Source organism: Staurois parvus, unplaced genomic scaffold (genome assembly GCF_062004578.1).
Source record: "Staurois parvus isolate SC_StPar_1 unplaced genomic scaffold, SC_StPar_1.0 ptg000432l, whole genome shotgun sequence".
Taxonomy (NCBI): domain Eukaryota; kingdom Metazoa; phylum Chordata; class Amphibia; order Anura; family Ranidae; genus Staurois; species Staurois parvus.
Genome location: NW_028318228.1, coordinates 3,059,128 through 3,087,101, shown reverse-complemented (window position 1 = coordinate 3,087,101; position 27,974 = coordinate 3,059,128). Strand labels below are relative to the sequence as shown.

The following is a 27,974-nucleotide window of genomic DNA, read 5'->3' as shown; positions in this document are numbered from 1 at the left end:
CCCTGTCACCAGTGTCACTGATCAGTGAACCGATTTTTACTGATCACTGTATCAGTGTCGCTGGCGACTTCCAATAGTGTTAGCGCCCCTCCCAGATAGCGCCAGTTTGCCCACCAGTACATCAGTAATCCCATTTAACCCCTTGATCGCCCCCCACCCCCCCCCCCAGTTAACCCCTTCACTGCCCTGTCACCAGTGTCATTGATTACAGTGAACAGATTTTTACTGATCACTGTATTAGTGTCACTGGTGACTTCCGATAGTTTTAGCACCCCTCCCAGATAGCGCCAGTTTGCCCGCTAGTACACAAATAATCACATTTGACCCCTTGATTGCCAGGAACACGCTTACTTGCACGCTAAACCTTCATTGCTAGTATAGTGTCTGATTGTATCAATATCTTTGATCAGATCAGCGCTATACCAGCATTCACATTACTATAGTATCCCCAAAAACGCAGTGTTAGCGGGATCAGCCCCAACACCCGCCAGCACCTGCGTTTAGCCCCTACACCCCCCCCTTCTCCCCCAGCAAGTGCAGTGTCAGTAGATACCTGTCACTTGATACATATTACACACAAAACCGCAGTGTTCACAGAATCAGGCCTGATCTCTGTTAGCACTTGTCGGTAAATTTTTTGTAGCGGTTCAAGCAGTCCCTGACAGCCAGGCGCTCTTTTTCCCGTGAGTCGCACTAGGTACCTGTAAATTTAGTGGCCAAAATGTCTAAGCAAAGGTACACTAGTGAAGAGGCCTATAGGATTCTGAGCATGGCAAGTGAGAGCGAAGGGGAAGACTCACTGGCAGAATCAGGCTCAGAATACGAACCTATAGACAGCAGTGGCACCCTGACAGGTAGCTCAGACGACGAGGAAGTGGTCCCTGCTAAGGTCAGGCGTACCCGATCCCATTCACAGGTTGCTGAGGTGGTACAAATGCGTGATGACTCTCATATGCAGCAGAGTGCCAGTACTATTGCCGCAGTATCTTTTGGTGAACTGGCGAGCACCAGCGGCCTAGTACATCCTGGTCGTATGCATACCAGCACTGCAGTATCGCTTGGTGACGTGGCGAGTCCCATAAGTGCAGTACAAGCTGGTGCGGTGGCGAGCACAAATAGTGTCCCGCGGCCACCAAGAATTCGCAGACAGGCCCGTAGAGCCCCTAGTGTCCTTCCGGATGTGCTTGCAAATCCCGATTGGCAGCCCACAAATTCTGCAGCACCCGTACTTCCCCCATTCACTGCCCAACCCGGAATTCAGGTGGAAACAGCAAAATTTAAATACTCCCCTTAATTTTTTTGAGCTGTTTTTCACAGAAGATCTTTATGCATTGATTGTGGATCAAAGCAATTTATATGCACGACAATATATCGCCGCCAACCCAAATTCAAACCTTGCCAGACCATTCGCATGGAAACCCATTACGGTTTCTGAATTTAAAGTTTTTTTGGGCCTAACCCTCAACATGGGCATTAATGATAAAAATCAATTGCGGTTGTATTGGTCCACAGACCCGCTTGTTCACATGTCCGTGTTCTCTGCTGCCATGGCCAGGCATAGATATGAGACGATAAGGCGTTTTATGCACTTCTACGACAACACACTCAGTCGTCCTCGGGGTGACCCTGAATTTGACCGGCTCCACAAAATTCGGCCTCTCGTAAATCACTTAAACCAAAAATTTGCAGATGTGTATACTCCAAAGAAAAACATCTGCATCGATGAGTCCCTCATTCAATATTCTGGCCGCCTTCTAATCAAACAATATCTCCTCAGGAAGCATGCCAGATATGGGATCAAGATGTATAAGACCTGTGAGAAGGCAACAGGCTATACATGTAAGTTTCGGATTTACGAGGGAAAAGATAGTCACTTGGAGCCCCCCGGATGCCCAGACTACATGGGGAGCAGTGGCAAGATAGTTTGGGACTTGGCGTCATCCTATTTCCATATGGGGTACCACTTATACGTGGACAATTTTTATTCAAGCGTACCACTATTTAGACATTTGTTCAATTTGGGAATTTGCGCATGTGGCACTGTGCGATCTAATCGTCGAGGCTTCCCCCAATGGCTTGTAAATACCCGTCTTAAAAAGGGGGAAAAAGCCTGCTTGAGAACTGAAGAATTGCTTGCAGTGAAGTGGAAGGACATACGGGATGTTTACCTCCTGTCTTCCATTCACGCAGATACGACCGTCCAAATTACCACGGCAGCTGGTGTTGTTGAGAAGCCCCTCTGTGTCCACGATTATAACCTTAACATGGGAGGGGTGGACTTCAACGACCAGATGATGAAGCCATACTTAGTTTCCCGAAAATCCAAGCGCTGGTACATAAAAGTGTCAGTTTATTTATTTCAATTGGCTGTATATAACGCTTTTGTTCTCTATAAAGCAACTGGACATAGTGGATCATACCTAAATTTCCAGATAGAGAACATCAGGGCCCTTTTGTATCCAGAAGGTGCTGCGCCCCAAACCCCTCTCCCAGATGCAGTTAGCCGTCTGCATGAGAGACATTTTCCGGATACCATTCCTGGTACCCCAACCCAAACAAGACCCCAAAAAAGATGTCGTGTCTGCAGCAAACGTGGAATTAGGCGTGACAGCCGCTATTGTTGTCCCTCCTGTCCTGGCCAACCTGGCCTCTGCGTCAAGCCCTGCTTCCGCCTCTACCATACACTAGTGAACTATTAGTATAGGGTACTGTTGTGGGCTTTTGGAATCATGTCAAAAATATGACTTTTATCAAGACATAATGTTATATAGCCAACAGCTCAGCAGAACCGGATGTTAAGAGTTAATTTTGTCTTGGTTAAACCTTCAAGAATTCTAGTTAAAGAACTGAAGAGAACAGGGAATTAAGACTTTTCCAAGACAATGGGATTGTTTAAACTGTCAACAAGGACTATTTGTATATGGAAGTGAGAAGAATGCATCTACAGAAAGTCAAACACATAGGACTCTGACTTGTAAACATTTCAACAATAATGAGACGGGAACTCAACTGTTTGAAAGCTTAACCAAAACCTGTAGAGTGTGATGAACCAACAAACCTCTGAAACTATTACTATCTACTATTGTTCACCAAGGGTGAAAGCATTAACAATTGTTTACCATGAGTCCAATACAAGGGCTAGGCAAACAGAGATTTTTTTTCCCTACACAGAGGAAATGTTGATGCTGAAACCAAGGGGTGAAATTCAGGACATTTAAGTTTAAAAGTTCACTGTATATCATTACAAAAATGTACTACAAAAACAGATTATAAATAAGATGTCATAGACTTTAAACACCACTAAATACTCAGCAATGGGAACTATATATCACTAACTTGAGTATTGAGATGATGGGAAGTAAGGTGTATTATAAACTAGCATTAGTTACATGTCTTATCAGGAAACAAACAGGATGGTACTTCAAGGAGGAATAACCGAATATACACCTATATTCCATGGTCCCTATTTAGAATAATATAGGTATCACTGCTATATCTGGAAAGTGCTGTATATTTTATTCCTGAAATTACCTGAAGATTCCACCCAAGATATGAGTCATATCAAATACTCACATTGTTCTGTGATACATGACCGCCACCTGGCGGGCAGGTGAGAAATAGCTTATGTACACACATTTCTCAACTAGCCAATCAGGAAGCCTGGTGGGAAGGTATCTTAGAACAATGGACTAGTGGATATAAAAAGCCCATGTGCTGTAACAGAAAAAAAACCTGATGAAAAAGAAGAACCCTCATAAGACCTCATGGAAAGACCTGACATCTGAAGAAGATCTCTGCTGAAATAACTACTCTTCCATCTTTTCAAACTTCCTAAAACTTTAAACCTCTAAACTTATAACTTCCTACATTCTCTCCTATTGAATCTCTCACTTGCCTATATATCAGTCTAAAGGCGTTCCACTGCCAGCTAAATCCACGGGAGAGTTGCCTAGTCTGACGTCCGGGTGTGGTGAGATGTTTATTTGATTTGTATTAATTACTTTCTCTGTTGTGTAGAATCATAAAATTACCTTAGTGTATTACAACAATATTGGATAGTTAGATATATGTAGTCAGATACTGTGTTACTGTTAAAAAAATTGTTTATTGCCATATTATAAATTTTTCCATATTTCATAATTTATTGAATATTAATAACCAGAGTATCATATATCAAGGGCTTACTTCTTGCAAGCCTATGGCCACGGCATGTAAGAATATAACCTTTGAGATATTCGAAATTATTAATTATTAATAAATTTAATAAATATCATATCATTTAAATTTGTGATTGATGTAATTAGTTAGAGACATTATTAGTGTGTCTTACATTGGTAGGATATATTTTTGATTGTGTGTACCAATATTCATTTATCACCAGTCTTTTGTGTTTTGTGTTAATATATATATAATTTTTGTACATAAATAAATTTTTATATTTATCTATTATAAGGCAAATTTTGTGTGTATGGTACGAAATCATATTGGCTAAAAGAATTCAAGGTATAATAATAAGTGGTGATCAAATTATCAAGGTGTCCAAATTATTGGTTTACTAAATATTTGCCGTATTTTAACGGCTGGAGGCACTGTAATATTTCATCTAAGGGAAAGGGACACGCCCTTTATAAATAATATATATCCTTACATAAACCACCACAACATAAATTTGGAGGCGCTGCTGAGAGCCATAGAAATCGTACCATAACACAAAACGCACTGGTGATTGTATATTTGTACACTTTATCAAACATATATTTTGTATCAAAATGGCATCCAGTAATCACGGATCCACCTCTTCCAAGCATAACGAGGAAAATATGGCGGCTCAAGGCATTGAGCAGGAAGTTATGAAGCCAGCTCGGAAAGCTGCCGGTGCTTGGCAGAAGTATGTTGAAAATGAAGTAATAAATTATCTCCGCAAGAAATTGAATTTGGGGGATAGCAATAATGAATTTGTGGATGAAGAGAAAGAGCAGGCCATGGGCACCTTTGAGGACCTGTTTAACCAAAAGGGCCAGGTTGTTGGGTTTTTAATGGCATTTGCTGGAGCAGAAAGTGATAGAGGCCGTGACAGACTTCTCCTAGAAGCTTGGCCCATGTTATGGTTCATGACCGCTGGAGCTGCCCAGCAGACCAGGATTCTAAGGGAAGAGTTGTCAGAGGCCCGCCTCTTGTTAGAAAGCAAAAATCAGGACATTGAGTCTTTGAAAGGGAAGCTTGGTCATGCCGGTGTTCGTTTAGACGAATCCGAGAAACATTATGATAGATTGGTCGGAGACTTTCGAAGTGCTCAGGACCTGTATGAAAGAAACTTTCAGGAATTAAAACAACTTCAAAAGAAGTATCAGGACTTGAAAGATGAGGTGGAGTACTTCAGATCAGAGAGGTTATCTCCTGTCAAAATTAAAGTTCACCCAGGGGATAAGCATGACCAGTCAGAACTTACCTTGATAAAATCTGAGCAGAAAACTCTGGAGGAGCAGATCATAAGGTTGACGGCCCAAATAAATTCTGGGGTCCGAAACCGGACCAACCCAGGCAAGCAGGAGGCTGATGAGCGGAGATACCCGCATCACAGCGAAGTATCTGATAGTGAGGCAGGGTCAGAATATAGGTCACCTCCTAAGCTATCAAGATACACTCCAGAGCGCTCTGAAGAAAAATATGAGGTTTCATATAGGCAGGAAGGGAAATCCCAGGGGTCATTCAGGAGATATGACACCCCAAAGGTCATTAAGTTCCTGAAGGACACTGTTCCTATGTTTTCTAAGAAAGGGTCCCTTGAAATCACCGAACACATGAAAACATATGAACAGACGTTAGAGATTCTGGGCATTAGAGATGACCACACCAAAATAGAATTGCTGCCATGGGTGTTTGAGGAGAAATACCGGCAATTCTTTGAGACCTTGAGGGCCTATTCCAATCAGTCCTGGAGAGAGGTTAAACATAAGTGCCACATGGAATTTGGGCCTTATAAAACTGTAACCTCTGCCAAGGCTGCGGCCTACAATTTAAAGTGTGGTCCTCACCAAAGCCCTGCAGAATTTCTGGCTGTCCTCAGAAATGCCTATTTCCTGGCTGAAAAGGATCCCAATCCTAACCAGCCAGAATTCAAGACACTATTCTATGAAGCATTACCTGCTTACATAAAATTGGGACTTGCAAAGGATTACAGAAAGGGATGCTCTCTTGATTGGTTGGTGAGAGAGAGTGACTATTTATTCTCGATCCAACAGTCCAGTGAGGGCGGGATAAAAAGAGAACCTAAAAATAGCCCCAAGATAGTAGCAGCCACTACCGTTTCCCCTCCAAATCCAAATGTGCAGGCAGAGAAGAAATCATATGCGGAAGTAGTCCGTGGGGGTAAAACCAATGGTTCCCCTAGATTTGCACCTCAAACCCAGCAAGTGAAGGAGGTCCATAACTTTGCACCCCAAAACCAGTGGGTGAGAAAGGATAGGCAAAAGCCAGGGAACTACGGTAGTGGAAGTGAGAAGAATAAAAAGTATGGTAAGGGCCAGTACAGTGATGAAAATCAAAGGAGGCAATGGTATCCTCAGAGGTTCTATTATCCTCGCCAAAACCAACATGGGAATTTTTATGGGAACCCCAATTTCAACAGGAACCATAATTACAATAAGAATCCCAATTTTAATAAAAACTCCGATTTCCAAAGATTTCCTCCACGCCAAGAACACCCTCAGGCTCGAAGGGGGGATACAGTACCCCAGGCTCCCTTTAATAACAGGGAGACCCCAAAACCTCAGAGAGAACAATGGCGTCGGGATCAGAGCAGTAGTTCTGACTCTGAGTCTCATTACCAGTCTCGTCCAAAATACAAGCGCAAGTATAAGAAGAGGGAGAATCAACAGAATGACTCCTCTGAGCGTATTGGACAAATAGAGGCACAGGTCAGCAAAATGGCTGAACAAATGGACAGGCTTGTCACTCAATTTCCATCCAATCCTTTTTTAGGAGCAGCTCCTGTGACCAACCAAGGGTCACAGAATTAACAGGCAACCAAGCCTTAAACCAACAGGGGAGGACACTGAGTCAAATGACAGGAGATGTGTGCCCCGTCCCTGACACGCCTACTAATGGAGAAGCTAGTTCTCAGGCAAAGGGGGACCAGTTGTTGGTTATTAATGATTCTCCTGTTTTTCAGTGTCCATCTATTGCCCCTAATATAGTCGCGGCATCGGAAGTCGTCGGGATTGACAAGCCAGACGGAGCACCAACTTCTAGTTGTGCTTCTGTCTTGAGACAGTCCAAGAATCCCACCAGGGAGGATAAGGGTAATGTGTCCACCACATGCGGTGAGATAAGAGCCAGTCATATGTTATTGAAGGGCCCACAGATCTTCAACCACACTAATTTCATGTGTGAGCTGACTGAATCTGATGGGAGATATTATGCCACGGTGCAGGTGCAGGATGCCAGTGATCTTTCGATTGTCGGCTTAATAGACACTGGATCCCAAGCAACCATCATGTCACAGGAGCATTTTGACAAAGTGGCGAATGTCATGCCCACCAAGCCAAGACTTAAAAGTTTTGACAGCTCATTGATTGGTGTAGGTGGAGACCCTTTACAAGTCATGGGTACCGCCTGGCTTAAACTGAAACTGGGTAATAAGGAACTGAGACACCCCGTCATCATTGCTAGCATATCACAGCACCACATGATAATTGGGATGGACTTCCTAAAAAGGCTGAACACCATAGTTGATTGTGTGAACCAAGTCCTGTGGTCACAGGTAAATACCCCAATTAAATATGGGAAACTTAAAACTCCCCATTCCCGACAACACTGCCACCTGGTGGAAGAAAGGCCTGGATCATTAGAAATCCATTTCAGGAACAGCCAACTTCCTGATGTAACGGTTATCAAACCTGATGACTGTAACCCTGTCAGAAGAGATGAGGAACACATTTTTAGAATTCCCCAAGATAAAATCAAAGATATTTCCCTCCAAGATGACATCCTTACGATATCTTTTCATCAGGAGGATAAACCAAGAAAAGGGGGAGATCACACCCAATTCTTGACAGGTATTGAAAGGGTTAACAGCGACTTGTTTATCCCCATCCGGATAAATGGTCTTAATAGGTCAAAATATGCCAAACTAGATTTGAGACAGGAACACAGCTTTGTAAGCCATGGGCTGATAAAACACCTGACCGAAATGGAAATGATCCGTTTCTCCACACCGCAGCGTCATTGGATTTCAGACTCCCTTGATGACTCTGATGATCACAATTCAATGGCTAGGTGTCTCTTAAACGTCACTGTAGGAAACAAAACAGCCACCCATGTGTTCCTAGTCTTGGATAATCCCCAAACTAAAATTTATTTTGGCAACGATATATTACATCGCTTTGCAATACAAGTCGACCTAATTAATGACTGTTTATGGAGTCGACTAAAGGGGGACCCCGAAAAATACCAAAATCTGGACTTAGCTTTAAAATCCCAGCAACAGATGCCTTATGCTGTTGAAGTCCAGGTAGCCCAAAAGATTACAATTCCTAAGGGCATAAATAATTTCATACTCCCCATCCAAGTTAAAAAGGGACATAGACTGAAGGGGTCAGATGCATTAGTATGCCTCTCCCATAAAATGCAGGGGGAGGGACTGAACATTACACACACGCCCCTAGTCAACACACATCAATCCCCGATGTACATTTACGTACATAATCTGTCCAATCAGGACATCGTCTTACCCAAAGAGACCCTTATTGGTCTAGCGGTAGAGACTGAATATTATACCTTTGGGGTCACTAACCAGGTGATTGGACTCATCCCCGATGAATATTTGTCGGAGGAACAATTAATTGAACAAACATTCCATTCATTACCAGAGGGTATTTTCACCATAGAGTCCATTTATCCATTCGATTCTGAAGATGGCACCTGTCGAATCGAAGAGACATCAATTGTCTTTGATCACCCAATCAAAGAACAAGAGTACCCCAAAGAACCTGGATGGCAGGAGAACACACACACACATCACATACCCAATGACCTCACCACGAAACTTGAAGAGGCATATGAGATAGGTCAGCCGGAAAGCTTTCCTGGATTCAAGGAGTTAGTGGAAGAGATGGTGGCCCTCGCCGACGCGTGTGCCAGTGATCTCGACCGACAATTGCTCCGAGAGCTTCTCCTTGAATTCCAAGAGATCTTTGCCAAGGATTCTTACGATTGTGGGACTACTGACCTACACATCGCTAGGATCCAAACAGATCCAGATGCCCCACCAGTATTCGTAAGACAGTATAGGTTACCATTAGCTTCCTATGAATCTCTAGCTGAGATTATCAGGAAGTTACATGAAAGGGGTATAATTAGGCCCATCCACAGCTCCTACAACCACCCGATCCTGGGTATTTTAAAACCCAATGGACAATGGCGTTTGTGCGCTGACCTCCGTCAGCTGAACAAACGTGTGTACATGTCAGGATGGCCGGTCCCATACATAGACCAGTGTCTCGCCCAGCTCCAAGGATCCCAAGTTTTCACAGCCTTGGATTGTGCACAGGGGTATTGGACCATAAAGGTGAGCGAGGAAGACCAATACAAACTGGCCTTCAGTTTTGGGAATCGACAATATTGTTGGGTGAGAATGCCTTTCGGATTCATAAATTCCGGACATGAATTTGCTGTGTTCATGCACAAGGCCATGCCAGACGCCTTCGAAAGGGGGACGTTGGCATATGTGGACGATATCCTGATCAAAAGTACTGATATGGCCAAACACATTACAGAACTTCGGCATGTCCTGGGCCAATTAAAAGCAGCAGGAGTTAAACTGTCCTTACAGAAAGCCCAGTGGTGTCGCACGAAGGTAAACTTCCTAGGCCATGAAGTTACTGCTGAAGGTTTGAACCCACAAAAGAAGAAAGTTGAGGCGGTTCTGAATTGTAAAGTCCCTACTAACCTTAAAGAATTGAGATCATTCCTAGGTATGGTAAACTACTCGCGTAAGTTTATTGATAATTACGCCGAGATAAGCAAGCCACTGCTTCACCTACTGAAGAAGGATGTCGAATGGTCGTGGGGTAAGAAACAGGAGGACGCCATGAAGGAATTAAAGGAACGTCTCACACAAGCGCCGTGTCTCGGATATCCCGAAGGGGGTAAAAATTTCTATCTAGAGACAGGGTTTACGCAGGTAAGTATGAGTTCTGTTCTTTACCAGAAACGTGATGATGTCAGTAAGGTGATTGCCTATGCCAGTAAAACTTTGTCCCCGGTTGAAGTAAAGTTCAGTGACTGTGAAAAAGCTCTATTGTCCACCGTGTGGGCATTACAGAATTTTCGCAGTTACATTCAGGGAGAGAGAATCATTGTTGAAACGGCACACCAGCCTTTACAGTATTTAAAGAGTGAACGTATCAAGGGAGGAAATGTGTCTAATAGCCGCATCACTGCTTGGACTTTGTCTTTGCAAGGGTGGCCTCTTGAAATTCGGTACAAACAGAACAAGGAAAGTCCAGTAGCCCAGGGCCTAGCCGAGCTCCATGATTGTTCCGCAACTACGCCTGCAATGGAGGCCCCGGACACTGACTTTCTGGAAGAACAACTGTTCTCTCCCTACAAGGTTTACGATGAAGAATACTGTAAACAGCTGCCGTGTGTATATGTGGATGGTTGTGCTTTTCATCACAAGGATGGGGAACAGCTCCAACTAGTGGCAGGTATTGGAATCGTTTGGACCCAAGGTGTCACCCCAATTTCTGTGGGATACAAACTTGGACCAAAAAGCAGTCAGGTTGCTGAACTTACTGCAATTCTTAGAGCAGTTGAGATGGCTATAGAGTTCAACATCAGAGAGTGTGCCATCATAACCGATTCCAATTATGTCAGGAATAGTTTTGTGGAGTATTTTCCTAGGTGGAAGCGAAACAACATGAACAAGAGTAATCACAAACCCGTGAAACATGGTAAGCTCTTTTGTCACATTGATGAACTGGTAAGGTCCAATGATCTCACTCTGCACTTCAAGAAGACCAAAGGCCACTCCAAGGTTCTAGGTGCCGAGAAAGAAGGGAACGATCTGGCCGATTCTCTAGCCAAGGAAGGGGCAATCACCGGTGAACTGTTAGACATTGATCAATTTTTAGGTACCGTACAGGTCGAAGCTGTCACCAGGCAACAGGCCAGAACAGCTGGTGATCCAAATGCATTACAGTGGAGTCACGAGTCTCCTAGTGAGGATTTAATTACTGCCCAAAAAGAAGACCCAATAATTGGCTTGTTTTATAGTCATATAGAAGATCCCAACCAAAATCCCATAAATAAGGAAGTATGTAGTGGGAAGGAGGATTTACGTATCTTAATGAAATCCAAATCCCAATTCTCTTTATACCAGGGATTGTTGATACGAACCTCAAAGGGTGGCGTACAACAATGGGTCGTCCCACTTAAATTTAGAGGTTTGATGCTACAGCATGCCCATGATGCTCCCACTTCCGGTCATCGTGGAGAGAAGATCACGTATGAGATCCTGCGGGATTATGCCTACTGGCCTCATATGTTACGTGATGTGAAGGAGTACTGCCAAGGTTGCCTAATATGTCCCCAATTTCAACCTACCAAGCCAACTCACAGAGCACCTCTCCAGAAGAGGGGGATATGTATGCCTTGGTCAGACCTTCAGATGGATTTTATTGGGCCAGTAACAAAATCTTCACGAGGAAATCGGTATATGTTAACAGTTACATGTTTATTCACCAAGTATATCGAATGTATACCAGCACCAAATAATAGCTCCGAGACATGTGCTGCATTGCTAATAAATCATGTATTTTCCCGTTTTGGTTTACCTCAGAGGATAGAGTCTGATAGAGGATCGCACTTCACTAGCGAAGTGATGGCCAAACTGTGGAAAATTTTGGGGGTTAAAAGGAAATTGCATATCGCCTATCGGCCAGCCTCTAGTGGTGGTGTAGAACGATACAATCAGACCATCGTTAATGTCCTTAAGAAATTTGTTAAGGAAACAGGCAAAGATTGGGATGTCAAGCTCCCGCTGGTCCTGATGGCGTTGAGGGCTACTCCGAATACAGTTACAAAAATGTCATCTTTTGAACTGATGACAGGTAGACGGATGGTACTGCCCCAGCACTTATTGTATCGCACTACAGATCAAAATTTGATCAATGCTACCACCACACACCAGTACATAGAGGATTTACGTAAACATCTGCAATATGCTTTTGCCTTTGCCCAGCGAAATTTGGAAAGAGCTGCAACTAGTGCTAAGACATACTATGATCTCAAAACCTCCAAGAAGGAATATGAGATTGGTGACAAGGTCTATCTATACAACTTTGCAAGAGACCAGATCAAGGAACGGAAATTCCTTCCATCTTGGAAAGGTCCGTTCTCTATCATTGATAAAATCTCTCCGGTCGCATATAAATTGCAGGTTACCCGGTATGGTGAAATCAGTGATAGATGGGTGCACATCAACCAATTACGTGCTTGCCATCCGAAGTCTCAATTGCAGTTGTTGGAAGACTAAACCCACCAATTCCTATCTGGAGATATTGAGATCATTCTTAAACTTCCTTTAAACATATAATTCATATTTTGCCTTACAGGATCCGGTAATATAATTTTATGTATATCCCATACTTAAACTGTTCATTTTAATAATTTAGAAAGGAAGGCCCAGACTATGACCAGACCGGCGATCGGAGGTGTCAATGACCGGACCCTAGAAGGAAGCTATAATGTCCTGTGGGAAAGACCAGATGCCAGAGATCGATCCGGAGACGATAACCTGATGTCCCAGGCCACCAAGGGCCAGTCCAGAGGAAAAGACCCGCCTAGGAGACCGTCTAAGAGACCTGTCGTGCGGAGGACCCATGGACCCCAAGGTGGATGTGTCAGGCCAGGCCGGCCTCATCACAAGACCAGGATCGTCATCGGAAGTGTCCATCTAAAGACGCCGAGTCAAGTTGAGGAACAACCAGCATGACCGCTGCCATTTTATTATCGGAAATTTTTTTTTATTATTTCATTCCCTTCACCGGAGAAGACGAACAATCACCCTAGCCAAAAGCCTCACTCATGTTTTTCGATACAGACACCCCTATACACGTGCCTGTACCCCAAAAACAAAGGGGGATTTTGTTGTGGGCTTTTGGAATCATGTCAAAAATATGACTTTTATCAAGACATAATGTTATATAGCCAACAGCTCAGCAGAACCGGATGTTAAGAGTTAATTTTGTCTTGGTTAAACCTTCAAGAATTCTAGTTAAAGAACTGAAGAGAACAGGGAATTAAGACTTTTCCAAGACAATGGGATTGTTTAAACTGTCAACAAGGACTATTTGTATATGGAAGTGAGAAGAATGCATCTACAGAAAGTCAAACACATAGGACTCTGACTTGTAAACATTTCAACAATAATGAGACGGGAACTCAACTGTTTGAAAGCTTAACCAAAACCTGTAGAGTGTGATGAACCAACAAACCTCTGAAACTATTACTATCTACTATTGTTCACCAAGGGTGAAAGCATTAACAATTGTTTACCATGAGTCCAATACAAGGGCTAGGCAAACAGAGATTTTTTTTCCCTACACAGAGGAAATGTTGATGCTGAAACCAAGGGGTGAAATTCAGGACATTTAAGTTTAAAAGTTCACTGTATATCATTACAAAAATGTACTACAAAAACAGATTATAAATAAGATGTCATAGACTTTAAACACCACTAAATACTCAGCAATGGGAACTATATATCACTAACTTGAGTATTGAGATGATGGGAAGTAAGGTGTATTATAAACTAGCATTAGTTACATGTCTTATCAGGAAACAAACAGGATGGTACTTCAAGGAGGAATAACCGAATATACACCTATATTCCATGGTCCCTATTTAGAATAATATAGGTATCACTGCTATATCTGGAAAGTGCTGTATATTTTATTCCTGAAATTACCTGAAGATTCCACCCAAGATATGAGTCATATCAAATACTCACATTGTTCTGTGATACATGACCGCCACCTGGCGGGCAGGTGAGAAATAGCTTATGTACACACATTTCTCAACTAGCCAATCAGGAAGCCTGGTGGGAAGGTATCTTAGAACAATGGACTAGTGGATATAAAAAGCCCATGTGCTGTAACAGAAAAAAAACCTGATGAAAAAGAAGAACCCTCATAAGACCTCATGGAAAGACCTGACATCTGAAGAAGATCTCTGCTGAAATAACTACTCTTCCATCTTTCAAACTTCCTAAAACTTTAAACCTCTAAACTTATAACTTCCTACATTCTCTCCTATTGAATCTCTCACTTGCCTATATATCAGTCTAAAGGCGTTCCACTGCCAGCTAAATCCACGGGAGAGTTGCCTAGTCTGACGTCCGGGTGTGGTGAGATGTTTATTTGATTTGTATTAATTACTTTCTCTGTTGTGTAGAATCATAAAATTACCTTAGTGTATTACAACAATATTGGATAGTTAGATATATGTAGTCAGATACTGTGTTACTGTTAAAAAAATTGTTTATTGCCATATTATAAATTTTTCCATATTTCATAATTTATTGAATATTAATAACCAGAGTATCATATATCAAGGGCTTACTTCTTGCAAGCCTATGGCCACGGCATGTAAGAATATAACCTTTGAGATATTCGAAATTATTAATTATTAATAAATTTAATAAATATCATATCATTTAAATTTGTGATTGATGTAATTAGTTAGAGACATTATTAGTGTGTCTTACATTGGTAGGATATATTTTTGATTGTGTGTACCAATATTCATTTATCACCAGTCTTTTGTGTTTTGTGTTAATATATATATAATTTTTGTACATAAATAAATTTTTATATTTATCTATTATAAGGCAAATTTTGTGTGTATGGTACGAAATCATATTGGCTAAAAGAATTCAAGGTATAATAATAAGTGGTGATCAAATTATCAAGGTGTCCAAATTATTGGTTTACTAAATATTTGCCGTATTTTAACGGCTGGAGGCACTGTAATATTTCATCTAAGGGAAAGGGACACGCCCTTTATAAATAATATATATCCTTACATAAACCACCACAACAGTACAGCACGGCACAGATCAGGGCACATTTACACAGGGTCTCGAAAGATGTTAGGTAGTCAGGAAACTGGCTATCGCATTTGGAGAGACCCTACCAGCTGTTTAAATGTTTGAAGTTTGAAAAAAAAAAAAGTTAAAAAATATAAAAATAAAAGTACAAATACCCCCCAAAAAAATATAAAAATGTAAAAATCAAAAATAGTTATAGTTTTTTTTGTTGTTGTCATTTTTGTGATTGTTCGACTTTTACTGTTTTATTGTTGTTTTATTGTTAACCATTTCTGTTTGCAGGAATGCTTTCAGCTGCAGCGCTGACCTGTTTATTCTGACAGCAACAGGAACTTGCTCTCAGATTAGACATAAGTCAGCGTGGGCAGCGCTGTTGGATGAGATTTTTCATCCGCAGTTATGAAAAAACAGAATATATGCCAAAGCATGGGGGCCTGGGGTGGCCAGTGGGTGGATGGCCCTATGCTTTGGCATATATATTTTATATTTGTTGGCACATTTCATATGTGCCCACCATTAGAAGTGGGTGGATTGAGGGAGGTTTCTAATGGTGGGCATACCACACACTTTTTCTGGCAGAGATTTCTTCTCTTTTTTTTCATTCAGCCCACAGGCTGCATAAAGAAAAAAAGAACATAGCATATACACCCAACAAGGACCAGTGACGTACTGGCGTATACGGCGAGCCGGTGTCAGGGTGGCACTTTTTCGAGGGGCGGCGCCGCCCCCCCTCCTCCTCCAACGGACACTAAGTACAGGGGTGGGCAGAGGGGCTGCTGTACCTTACCTGGCTCCGGTCCCGGTCCCACGACGATCCGGTCCAGGAAGCGCGGCTGCTCCTTCTTTCAGTTTGGCCGCTCGATGGTCGCGCGGCCGCTCGGCTCCGCATCCTCACCGGTGATTGGGCGCCAGCACTGGAAAGGTACACAGGCGACCAATCACCGGCGAGGAGGCGGAGCCGAGCGGCCCCGCGAAAATCAAGCGGCCGAACTGAAAGAAGGAGCAGTCGCTCCTCTCCCCCACTGACACTAACGATGGGACACTATTCCTCCTCCACACTGACACCAACGATGAGGCACTGTTCCTGCCCCACTGACACCAACGATGGGGCACTATTCCTCCTCCCCACTGACACCAACGATGGGGCACTATTCCTCCTCCCCACTGACACCAACGATGGGGCACTATTCTCCCCACTGATACCAACGATGGGGCACTATTCTCCCCACTGATACCAACGATGGGGCACTATTCTCCCCACTGATACCAACGATGGGGCACTATTCTCCCCACTGATACCAACGATAAGCCACTATTCTCCCCACTGATACCAAAGATGGGGCACTATTCTCCCCACTGACACTAACGATGGGACACTATTCCTCCCACTGACACTAATGATGGGACACTATTCCTCCCACTGACACCAATGATGGGGCATGATTCTTCCCACTGACACCAATGATGGGGCACTATTCCTCCCACTGACTAATGATGGGGCACTATTCCTCACACTGACACGAATGATGGGACACTATTCCTCACACACTGACACTAATGATGGGGCACTATTCCTCACACTGACACGAATGATGGGACACTATTCCTCACACACTGACACTAATGATGGGGCACCAACATTGGTGTCAGTGGGAGGAATAGTGTCCCATCATTGGTATCAGTGGGAGGAATAGTGCCCCATCATTGGTGTCAGTGGATGAAATAGTGCCCCATCATTGGTGTCAGTGGGAGGAATAGTGCCCCATCATTGGTGTCAGTGGATGAAATAGTGCCCCATCATTGGTGTCAGTGGGAGGAATAGCACCCCATCATTGGAATACCATACTGAAATCAAATCTGATGTTTTTTCATTTTTATTTGGTGTGCGTTGGAAGAGGAGTAGTCTTATACGGCGAGTATAGCTCAAACCCTATATTTTAACAGGAAAAGTAGGGGGTCGTCTTATACGCCGGAAAATACGGTAAATCATTTAAATGACAATTTTGTGTAAAAAAAACCCCAAAAAAAAACGTTTTTGTCATTTTCCAGAAACTTGTGGAAAAAAAATAAATCTTCCATGGACACAATATGTCTCTCAGCAGATAGCTTAGGGTGTCTGCTTTCCGAAAAGGGGTCATTTGGGGGTGTTTGTTCTATCCTGGTATTTTAGCACCTCAAGAGATGTGATGGGTGGTCAGAAAGTAAAAGCTGTGTAAATTTCAAATTATCTATACCATAGTTTGTAGACGCTATAACTTTCACACAAAGCAATCAATATACACTTATTGGGATTCTTTTTTTACCAAAAACATGTAGCAGAATACATTTTGGCTTAAATTTATGACTAACTTTGAGTTTACGATATAATTTGTATAGCTGAAAGTAGAAAATATTGGGTTTTTTTCAAAATTTTCGTGTTTTGTTTGTTTAAAGCGCCAAAAATAAAAAGTGCACAGGTGATCAAATATCACCAAAAGAAAGCTCTATTTGTGTGATAAAAAGGACGTAAATTTCATTTGGGTACAGCATTGCATGACCGCGCAATTATCATTTGAATTAGTGCAGCGCCAAACAGCAAAAAAAGGCCTGGTCATTAAGGGGGGTAAATCCTCTGGAGCTCAAGTGGTTAAGTGGTTGTACTGGGATGATACATGTAGCTTCATGCAGGCATCATCCCGATACCGTTTTTTTGAGCCGACGGTCTAAAAACAAGCAGCTGGAGGGGACACCCCCACCGAGACACCCGATCAACCAGTCCACGCTTCTGCCGGCTGATCACAGAGCCGACCGAGGAGGGGAACCGCTCCGTTCGGCCCTGTGATATAGTGAACTGGAAACGATGACCTTACATCACTTCCTAGTTATCTGGATGTAAACGGCACCATTTTTAAAAATGAAAAGCATGTGATCAAATACTTTTAAGGAAAGAAAAGGGATTTGGGGTCTTATTGACCTCAGAACCCTCCATAAAGAGTACCTGTCACATGCCTATTGTTGTCACAAGGGACATTTACATTTCTTGTGACAGCAATAAAATTGATAAAAAGAAATTAAAGTGACAATGTAAAAAAAAAAATCCAAATGCTCTCATTCCTTTGTGCTTGTGCGCAAAGGCAAATCCACTCATCAGTCACGCGCAAATGCACTCATCAGTCACGCACTCAGGCAGTGATCGTCCCACATGTTAGGTATCACTGCTAACGTCGGGTTATAGGCACTAATTCTAGCCTATGGACAGTAAAATTTTCATCGTTTGTCGCACAGGCATGCTAAATTTTAAAGCGTGACATGTTTGGTGTCTATTTGCTTGGCGTAACATCATCCTTTATATTTTGCCCCAAAAAATTGGGTTATGTATTGTTTTTGCATTAAAATTAAAAAATATATATATTTGTCCCCAAAAAATTGCATTTGAAAACTGCTGCGCAAATACCGTGTGACATAAAATATTGTAACAACTGTCAATTAATTTTCTAGGGCAGGGGTGTCAATCTGGCGGCCCTCCAGCTGTTGCCAAACTTCCAAGTCCCATCATGCCTGTACCTTTTGGAGTCATGCTTGTAACTGTCAGTCTTGCAATGCCTCATGGGACTTGTGGTTTGGCAACAGCCAAAGATGGGGCACTATTCATTGGTGTCAGTGGGGGGGAATAGTGCTCCGTCACTGGTGTCAGTGGGAGGAATAGTACGTCATTGGTGTCAATGGGGGGGAATAGTGCGCCATCATTGGTGTCAGTGTGAGGAATAGGAATAGTGTGCAAGTCGCCTGGCATGCACATTGCACCCGATGTGACCGGGGTTTAGGTAAATGACTCAATGTCCCGTCTTTTACAGGCATGAGGGTGCACAGGTGTTGCATCCATCCCCATGCCAGCGTCCCATTTTAGTCTATTGGGACACGCGGCTGCATGGACACAGCTGCTGTGGCCCTATATGACATGTGGTTGCGGGTCCCCAAACGCACACACTGTTCTGAACATCCAGTTTAAAAAGATGGAGAGTACATTCATAGAAAACAAAGGTGTGTAAAATCTTACAGTTCCATTTCCTTTCAAAGCAGCCACGGCCTGAGTGGAGTAGCAGTCCTATAAAGGGACCTTTGCTCTGTGTGTGGAAGCAGTGGTCTCTCTCCTGGGGTGTGACACCCCCCTGCTGAGTCAGAACCAGTACTCTCCAATCAGCAGGACACTCATGCTTCACTGATTGCAGAGCCATATACAGTATCTGACACAGCAGGGGCCCTGTGTGTTGGACCATTGCAGAGAGACCACTGCTTCCACACATAGAACAAAGGTCATTCTCTTCAGCTCATACCCAGCATTGGGCTTCAACATTCTGACTTGTACCTAATGTAGCACTACCCCCTTAGGAGTTGCAATAGATTTGGGTTCCCCTATAGTCCTGCACAGCCAGGCAACACACATTTTCCACTCGGACTTGCATCAGGAGGCAGTGACCAGTCCTTGAGCTTCGTTTTGAAGTTTTATTAGGGGGTTTAGAACTTGGATGGGCTGAGAGGCGTATAGGATGGCCGAGGGAACAGCAACAGAAGGCAAATTCCTTAGCAATGATGTACAAGTCTATACAGCAAAATGTCTCTTCTGGAGAGCTAGCCAGCGTCCCCGAGGACCGCCCCCGAGGACTCCTCTCCTCATCCACATGTACTGGGAGCATCACTGGGCAGGGAATCCAATGCTTGTCACTGCAGAGTGTACAGTCCCGGGTAAGAGAACAAATCCAGCTTCCCTCCAGAGGGCTCCTCTTCCCTTACTGGCAGGGTGCAGGCTTCTTCACTTGGTCTCCTCCTGTGCTGCCGGTGACTGCTAGCTGGGCCGCTCCTTCCCTGCTGTACAGGTGGGCCTCTCTCAGGGGACAGGAGAAGTCCCAAATTATCTTACAGGGTCCTGTGCCTGTAGGTGAGCCCCTCTCCATCCGGGCATCCTAACATCCTATCCTACTAACTACCCCTCCCAGTACCCAACCACTGAGTGCCTGCTATCCTACTAACTACCCCTCCCTGTACCCAGAGTGCCTGCTATCCTACTAACTACCCCTCCCAGTACCCCGCCACTGTGTGCCTGCTATCCTACTAACGACCCCTCCCTGTACCCCGCCACTGTGTGCCTGCTATCCTACTAACTACCCCTCCCTGTACCCCGAGTGCCTGCTATCCTACTAACTACCCCTCCCTGTATCCTGCCACTGTGTGCCTGCTATCCTAACTACCCCTCCCTATACCACGCCACTGACTGCCTGCTATCCTACTAACTACCCTTCCGTGTACCCCACCACTGAGTGCCTGCTATCCTACTAACTACCCCTCCCTGTATCCTGCCACTGTGTGCCTGCTATCCTACTAACTACCCCTCCCTGTATCCTGCCACTGTGTGCCTGCTATCCTACTAACTACCCCTCCCTGTACCCCGAGTACCTGCTATCCTACTAACTACCCCTCCCTGTACCCCGGCACTGTGTACCTGCTATCCTACTAACTACCCCCCCCTGTACCCCGAGTGCCTGCTATCCTACTAACTATCCCTTCCTGTACCCCACCACTGTGTGCCTGCTATCCTACTAACTACCCCTCCCTGTACCCCGAGTGCCTGCTTTTCTACTATCACTTCCTGTACCCCACCACTGTGTGCCTGCTATCCTACTAACTACCCCTCCCTGTACCCCGGCACTGTGTGCCTGCTATCCTACTAACTACCCCTCCCTGTACCCCCCCCCACTGTGTGCCTGCTATTCTAACTACCCCTCCCTGTACCCCGAGTGCCTGCTCTCCTACTAACTACTCCTCCCTGTACCCTGCCACCGAGTGCCTGCTATCCTACTAACTACCCCTCCCTGTACCCCGCCACTAAGTGCCTGCTATCCTACTAACTACATCTCCGTGTACCCCACCACTGAGTGCCTGTTCTCCTACTAACTACCCCTCCCTGTACCCCGCCACTGAGTGCCTGCTATCCTACTAACTACTCCTCCCTGTACCCCAGCACCGAATGCCTGCTTTCCTACTAACTACCCCTCCCTGTACCCCGCCACTGTGGGGGGGGATGGTCCTTGTAGAAGCAGCCCGGTGTAGCGACAAGATGTGTATCCCATGAAGATATGTCTGAAGCAACTGCGCATGTTCCGGTTTCAGACAGAAGAAGCCGATCGCCAACTTTAGCACAAAGCTGCCACAGTTAACCCCTTACAGGCTGCAACGCTGAAGCTGATTCCACGGATCACTAGCTGCCGACGCTCCCGCAAGATGGATCAAAGCTGTGTATTGGGGAGCATAATGGATCAGAGAGAGGACAGTGACGTGGGGGTTGGCAGTGACATGGGAGGACAGTGACGTGGGGGGGCAATGTGACGGGAGGACAGTGACGTGGGGGGGGCAGTGACATGGGAGGATAGTGACGTGGGGGGGGGGGGGCAGTGACATGTGGGGGAGCAGTGACATGGGGAGGACTATGACATGGGGGGGGGGGCAGTGACATGGGAGGATAGTGACATGTAGTGGGGCAGTGACATGTGGAGGACTGTTACATGTGGGGGGGGAGGGGGCAGTGACATGGAGAGGACTGTGACGTGGGGGGCAGTGACATGGAAAGAGGACAGTGACATGGGGGGGCCTGACATGAGGAGAACAGTGACATGGAGAAGACAGTGACATGTGGGGGGGTCAGTGACTAGGGAAGGACAGTGACATGGGGGGAAGTAACGTGAGGGGGGGGGGGCATGACGTGGAGAACAGTGATGTGGGGGGGCAGTGACATAGGGGGGCATGACATGGGGAGGACAGTGCAATTGGGGGGGCAGTGACATGGGGAGGACAGTGCCGTGGGGGAGGCAGTGACCTGGGGGGGGTCCATGACATGGAGAGGACAGTGACATTGGGGGGGTCCATGACATGGAAAGGACAGTGACATTGGGGAGGACTGTGACATTGGGGGACAGTGTCACTCACACTGTCATCTCCATGTCACTGACACTGCCTCCCCCATGTCACTACACTGACACTGCAACCTCCATATCACTGACACTGCTCCCCCCCCATGTCACTGACGTTGCCCTCCCCATGTTACTGCCACTGCCCCTCCCCCCCATGTCACTGCCACCGTCCCCTCCCATGTCACTGACACCATCCGCCCCCCATGTCACTGACACTGTCCGATGCTGCCAGATGTCGCTGCAGACTCCTCCCCCCACATTACTGACACCATCCCCCCCATGTCACTGACACCATCTCTCTCCCCCAATGTCACTGACACTATCCGATACTGCCATATATCGCTGCAGACTGTTCCCACCCCCCCATCACTGTCACCATCCCTTCATATAACTGACACTGCTCCCCTCCATGTCACTGTCCGATGCTGCCAGATGTTGCTGCAGACTGCTCCCCCCCATGTCTCTGACACAGTCCCCACATATGTCACTGACACCCCTCCCCCATGTCACTGACACTGTCCGATGTCGCTGCAGAGAATTTGGCATGTAACAGCCCCCATTTGTGGGACACACAGATTACCTCTACACCGGCCTCCCTGTCCATCTGGCCCCCTTGTGTCTCTCAGTCCCCCCCCGGGTCCATGCTGAGATTTGCAGTCCACCCGCCGAGCTTCTCCTCACCCCATGAAGACAGATCTCATCTCTCTGGCCGAGGCTCTGTCCGAGATAGCACAGCATGTCCCCTCTCTGGTAACATCCCACCCTCACAGCACTTCCGGGAACGGGGATTAAGCCACGCCCACATCGAAAAAGGGGCGGAGTCCTAGCTGAGACATCTGTGCACACAGGACCTCCATATCATTCAGAGCTGGGCGGAGCTGAGAGGAGGACGCAGAACGGAGAGCGGGAGGAGTCCGGAGAAGCGACACACCCCAGACAGTGTGAGTGACATTGGGGGGGAGGAGTGTCAATGACACTCCTCCCCCCCAACGTCACTCACACTGTCCGTATTGCAGTATATTGCTACAGTGCAGACTGTTGTCCCCCCCTTCCCCCCATAGTCTGCGCGCGCAAAAGGGGCGGAGTCCTAGCTGAGGGACCTGCGCACAACAAAACTGCGCACACAGTACCTTCTTGCCATTCAGAGCCGGGCGGAGCTGAGGGAGGACGCAGAACGGATAGCGGGAGGAGTCCGGAGGAGAGACACAACCCTGACAGTGTCAGTGATATGGAGGAGAGGAGTGTCACTGACACCCCTCCCCCCATGTCACTAACACTTCCGGGAACTGGAGTTAAGCCACGCCTACTGTCTGCGCGCGGAAACGGGGCGGAGTCCTTGCTGTGGCACCTGCGCATAACACAACTGCGCACACAGGACCTTCTTGTCATTCAGAGCCGGGCGGAGCTGAGAGGAGGACGCAGAACGCAGAGCGGGAGGAGTCCGGAGGAGGGACACACCCCCGGCTATTACCAATAAATGTAAATCTAGTTGCAGAGTCACCGCCCCTCACCGGATGTCTAACAAGGAGGAAAGCAACTCCCAGAGAAATCACTGACAGGGGCGGACTCCCATAATAGGCACACCCACTTGTTGTCATGGTGACAGACGCCGTCTTTTATTTCTCCCTCAGAACAGATCCCTCTCCACCAATGGAAGGGATCTCTGTTCAGTGGGCGGGACGACGGAAAGTTTTCTTGTCGTGTGTGTCGTCCAATCACATCTCTCCTATCTCAGATGACAAGCGCGAGCCCCCCACAAGTACTACAAGTCCCAGCATGTCCAGCTGAGGCAAGAAGAGGACTTCTGCCGCTGGATGGACCCCCAGATGTCCGGACACAGCGCCGCACAGGACCGTCCTCTGAGCGCCGGGCTGAGGGGAGGACGGAGAACCGGAGTTACCGGAGCCAGGAGCGGGGAGCCCGGTAAGAAATCCCCTTCTATCTCCGATTATTCTTCTATCTGTGATTGGGGGGATTTTATTATTGTCTGTTATTAGCGATTCTATCTACTGCTAATATTTGATGTACTATTATTATTGTTTGATTTCTATTGGGATGATTATTATTTATATCTATTATTCTTTTATTATTCTTCATTATATGTAATACTATTCTATTTATTCTTTATTAATATTGATTATAGCGATAACTGCTATTTATATAAAACATAAAATAATAATATAAATTTAAAGAAGAAATAGAGATGAAACCATACATAAAATAATAAGATATAAATAATAATAATATTGATTATACTTATTATGATTATTTTATCAATACTATTATTGATTTTATCTGTTGCTAATATTTTATTATTGTTTATTGATTAACTAATATTGCTATAATTTTATTGGTTATTATCATTGATGAGATCTGGTATTGTTATTTATTTTTGATTTAATGTATTTTTGTTATTGAATATATTTATATCTTTTTTTTTATTATAAAGCATAAAAATAAATTAACAATTTTACATGTAGACTTAATCTATATCTAGCTTATTGATCAATATTTATTGCATTGATTATTTATTATTGCTATTATTTTATTTATTATCTATTATTATTGATTATATCTGGTGTTATTACTGACTTTTATTTATCATTTTATTATTATTGATATCTATTAATATAGTATTGATTACTATTTTATTACTATTATATCTGTTTATTATTGTCTTAGTTTATTGATTATATATGTTGTTAATATTTTATTATTAATATTGTTTATTATTATCTTTTATTGTTTTATCTATTTTTAGATTTATTTTTTGTATTTTACCTATAATTTTTATTGATACAGTCAATATTTTATGTATTATCTATTATTGTTATTTGATTTATTACTTGTTTTATCTTTTATGGATCCCTCATGGATGTCCATTGGGACATTAGTCGGACTGCCTGCTTGGAACATCTGTGCATCCCCAAGCAGGTTAAAACAGCTTCTCATGGGTATTTGCTGTGGGATGCCCCCTGTGAATAAGGCCATTTTTTTTGTGTTGCAATGTTATTATTACAGCCCTGTTGGGGGATCTTTGGTGAGATATCAGTGGGCAGCACGGTGGCTAAATGGTTAGCACTTCTGCCTGGCAGTACTAGGGTTGTTGGTTCGAATCCCAGCCACGGCACCTCCTGCCAGGAGTTTGCATGTTCTCCCTGTGCCTGCGTGGGTTTCCTCCGGGTGCTCCGGTTTCCTCCCACACTCCAAAGACATGCTGCTAGGTTAATTGGCTCCTGCCTAAATTGTCCCTAGTATGTATGTGTATGTATGAATGTAAGTTAGGGACCTTAGATTGTACGCACCTTGAGGGTTGGGGACTGATGTAAATGTGCAATATATATATAAAGCGCTGCGTAAATTGATGGCGCTATATAAGTACCTGAAATAAATAAATATCAGGGGTCCAAATAGACCACCAAAATCCTTTTTGAGACATAGAAAAAGGGACTGAGGATGGAGTCTTTACTTTTTTTTTCTCTGCAGCCTCAGGTGCACCGCAAATAATTAGGTAGCTTCTGCTTTCTATTTATTTATAAACGGAAGCATAGTAAAGTAAAAACTATGCTTCAGTGATGAATAAACACAGCAGCGATTGCTCACTGTCTTCATTCAAGAAAGGAAGGGGCTGGTAATCCTGATGTGTTTACCATTACCCCACCCTCCTGCACATTCTTATGCAATGCTGCTCGCTGTCCTGTCACCTGAGCTGCACATGCTCAGCTTACAGCTCTGGGCCTGTCTCTGTGTGCCAGAATGATTATCCTCATCCCAAGCTGACCAATGAAGATAGCCTGACACAGGAGAAGCTGGGAGACTGCTGGGAGGCAGTGCAGCTTCCACATACGTATACAACTAAAACCTCTGTTTTGTAATGTATATTGTTAGGGTCAAATTGTGTTTTGTTTTCAGGCAAGCTGATAAGCGTGCTGGGAAATTTCAGTTTCTTTGTACTGTGCAATGCCCTCCCATGTGCACCTTACTTCAAAAGCTAGTTATTAATTGAGGTGCTTCAAATTCCTGTATAGCTTGTTCACTGGATTCAGTGTGGGGGACATAATGGACACCTTTAACCCTTTCACTGCCAGGTCTGTGGATGGGGGCGTCTGTATATCTGACAAGTATACCAGTATGGCAGGGAAAAACTGTAATGCAAAGCGAACTGCACTTGATTCCATTAAGTGGAGCACAGGGGAGAGATCAGATGTTTCATTAAAGAGTACCTGTCACCTGAAAAAAAGTTCATGGACTTACTGTGCAATGAGCTAAAGAGAGTAAAGAGAGCTTATAGACAGTCCTCCTTTGGGCTACCTCGAGGGGAATTTACTTAAAATGGGTGCAGACAGGATCCGGAGTGGTTTTGCATCGTAAGCTATCAGCTTCTCACTTCAGCTTGTTGAGTGAAGGTTTGAAATGGACACAAGGAGCTGAGTGGTTGCCATACAGACAGATTCTGTCTTCTCCCTTTTTAGTAAACTCCCCCTCAAAATACTACAAAGCTTTTTACTGCTGTCCGGTCTGCGTGTGCACGCTCGACTGTAAAACGGGGAAGAAGGTGTACCCCTTTACGGAGGATAGACAGCAGGACCTGTTCGCCTAAAGCGTGGTTTTCCCATGGGCGTGGTCAACCCATCCTTCTTTACACAAAAGCCACTGTTGTTAGAGAGGTGGATGGTCAAAGTTGGCCTGAAAAATGACAAATCGCTGCCCGTTTTATTGCAGCACGGGTAGGGCGGTTGCGTGCCTCGTGTGCACCCCCTACTTGTTTTGCAATATCACGTTTTAAGCATGATTTTGCCCAGTGGTGCCACCTTGTGGCCATTTTTCCACAGTGGCTGGATGGCAAGCAGTTAAATGCCTCTACTTGCCTGCTCGATGTCATCTTCAGCTCTGTAACCAGATCTGCACATGCACAGCTCAGCCTACGGCTCCGGGCCAGTCTCTGTGTGTAAGAATGACTAGCTCCTGTGCATGCGCAGAAGTGATGTCATCTCATGCCAGCCAATGAAGATGGAAAAGATGCAAGACAGGATTGTTGGCGGAAACATGAGTATATCGCTCCGTTTGGTTCCATTTTTATTTCTGTTGTGAATGCTCCAACAGGAAGACTCTCACATTTATGAGTTGGACCGCACTTTACAGAGGAGCCTTGGTGAGGCAGTGCGGCTTCCACATACATTTGCAAATGTCTGCAACTAAAATCTCTGTTTTTAATGGAATTATTAGGTTGAGTCAATTTTTCTTTTTCAAGCTAGCTGATAAGTGTGCTGGGATATTTTCTGTTTGAACTGTGCCATGCCTTCCATGTGCACCTTCAATAGCTAGTTATAAATTGGGATTGTTGTCATTTTTTTTTATAGCTTGCTCACTAGATTTGCTGTGGAGACACATTGTACGCCTTCAGGTGCCATTGTGGTCCTGCTGGGTTTCTAATGGGAGGAATGGGCTCCCTTCTGGTATACTTGCCTTTCACTGCTTGATGCCAAATCACGTCCATGTATGCCATTTGGTGTTAAGTGGTTGTACTGGGATGATACATGTAGCTTCATGCAGGCATCATCCCGATACCGTTTTTTAGAGACGACGGTCTAAAAACAAGCAGCTGGAGGGGACACCTCCACCGAGACAACCAATCAACCAGTCCACGCTTCTGCCGGCTGATCACAGAGCCGACCGAGGAGGGGAACCGCTCCGTTCGGCTCTGTGATATAGTGAACTGGAAACGATGACCTTACATCACTTCCTATTTATCTGGATGTAAACGGCACCATTTTTAAAAATGAAAAGCATGTGATCAAATACTTTTAAGGGAAGAAAAGGGATTTGGGGTCTTATTGACCTCAGAACCCTCCATAAAGAGTACCTGTCACATGCCTATTGTTGTCACAAGGGACATTTACATTTCTTGTGACAGCAATAAA

General features: G+C 44.7%; 1 long non-coding RNA gene across 1 annotated transcript in view; it reads right to left on the bottom strand.

The window, feature by feature from the left end:
- Positions 1-23,289, bottom strand: part of LOC149454357 (uncharacterized) — a 143,945-nt gene extending 120,656 nt beyond the window's left edge. Inside the window, exon 1 of the long non-coding RNA XR_016314224.1 lies at positions 22,735-23,289. This is a non-coding gene — a long non-coding RNA (uncharacterized LOC149454357). The remainder of the gene's footprint in view (positions 1-22,734) is intronic.
- Between the last annotated feature and the right edge of the window lie 4,685 nt (positions 23,290-27,974).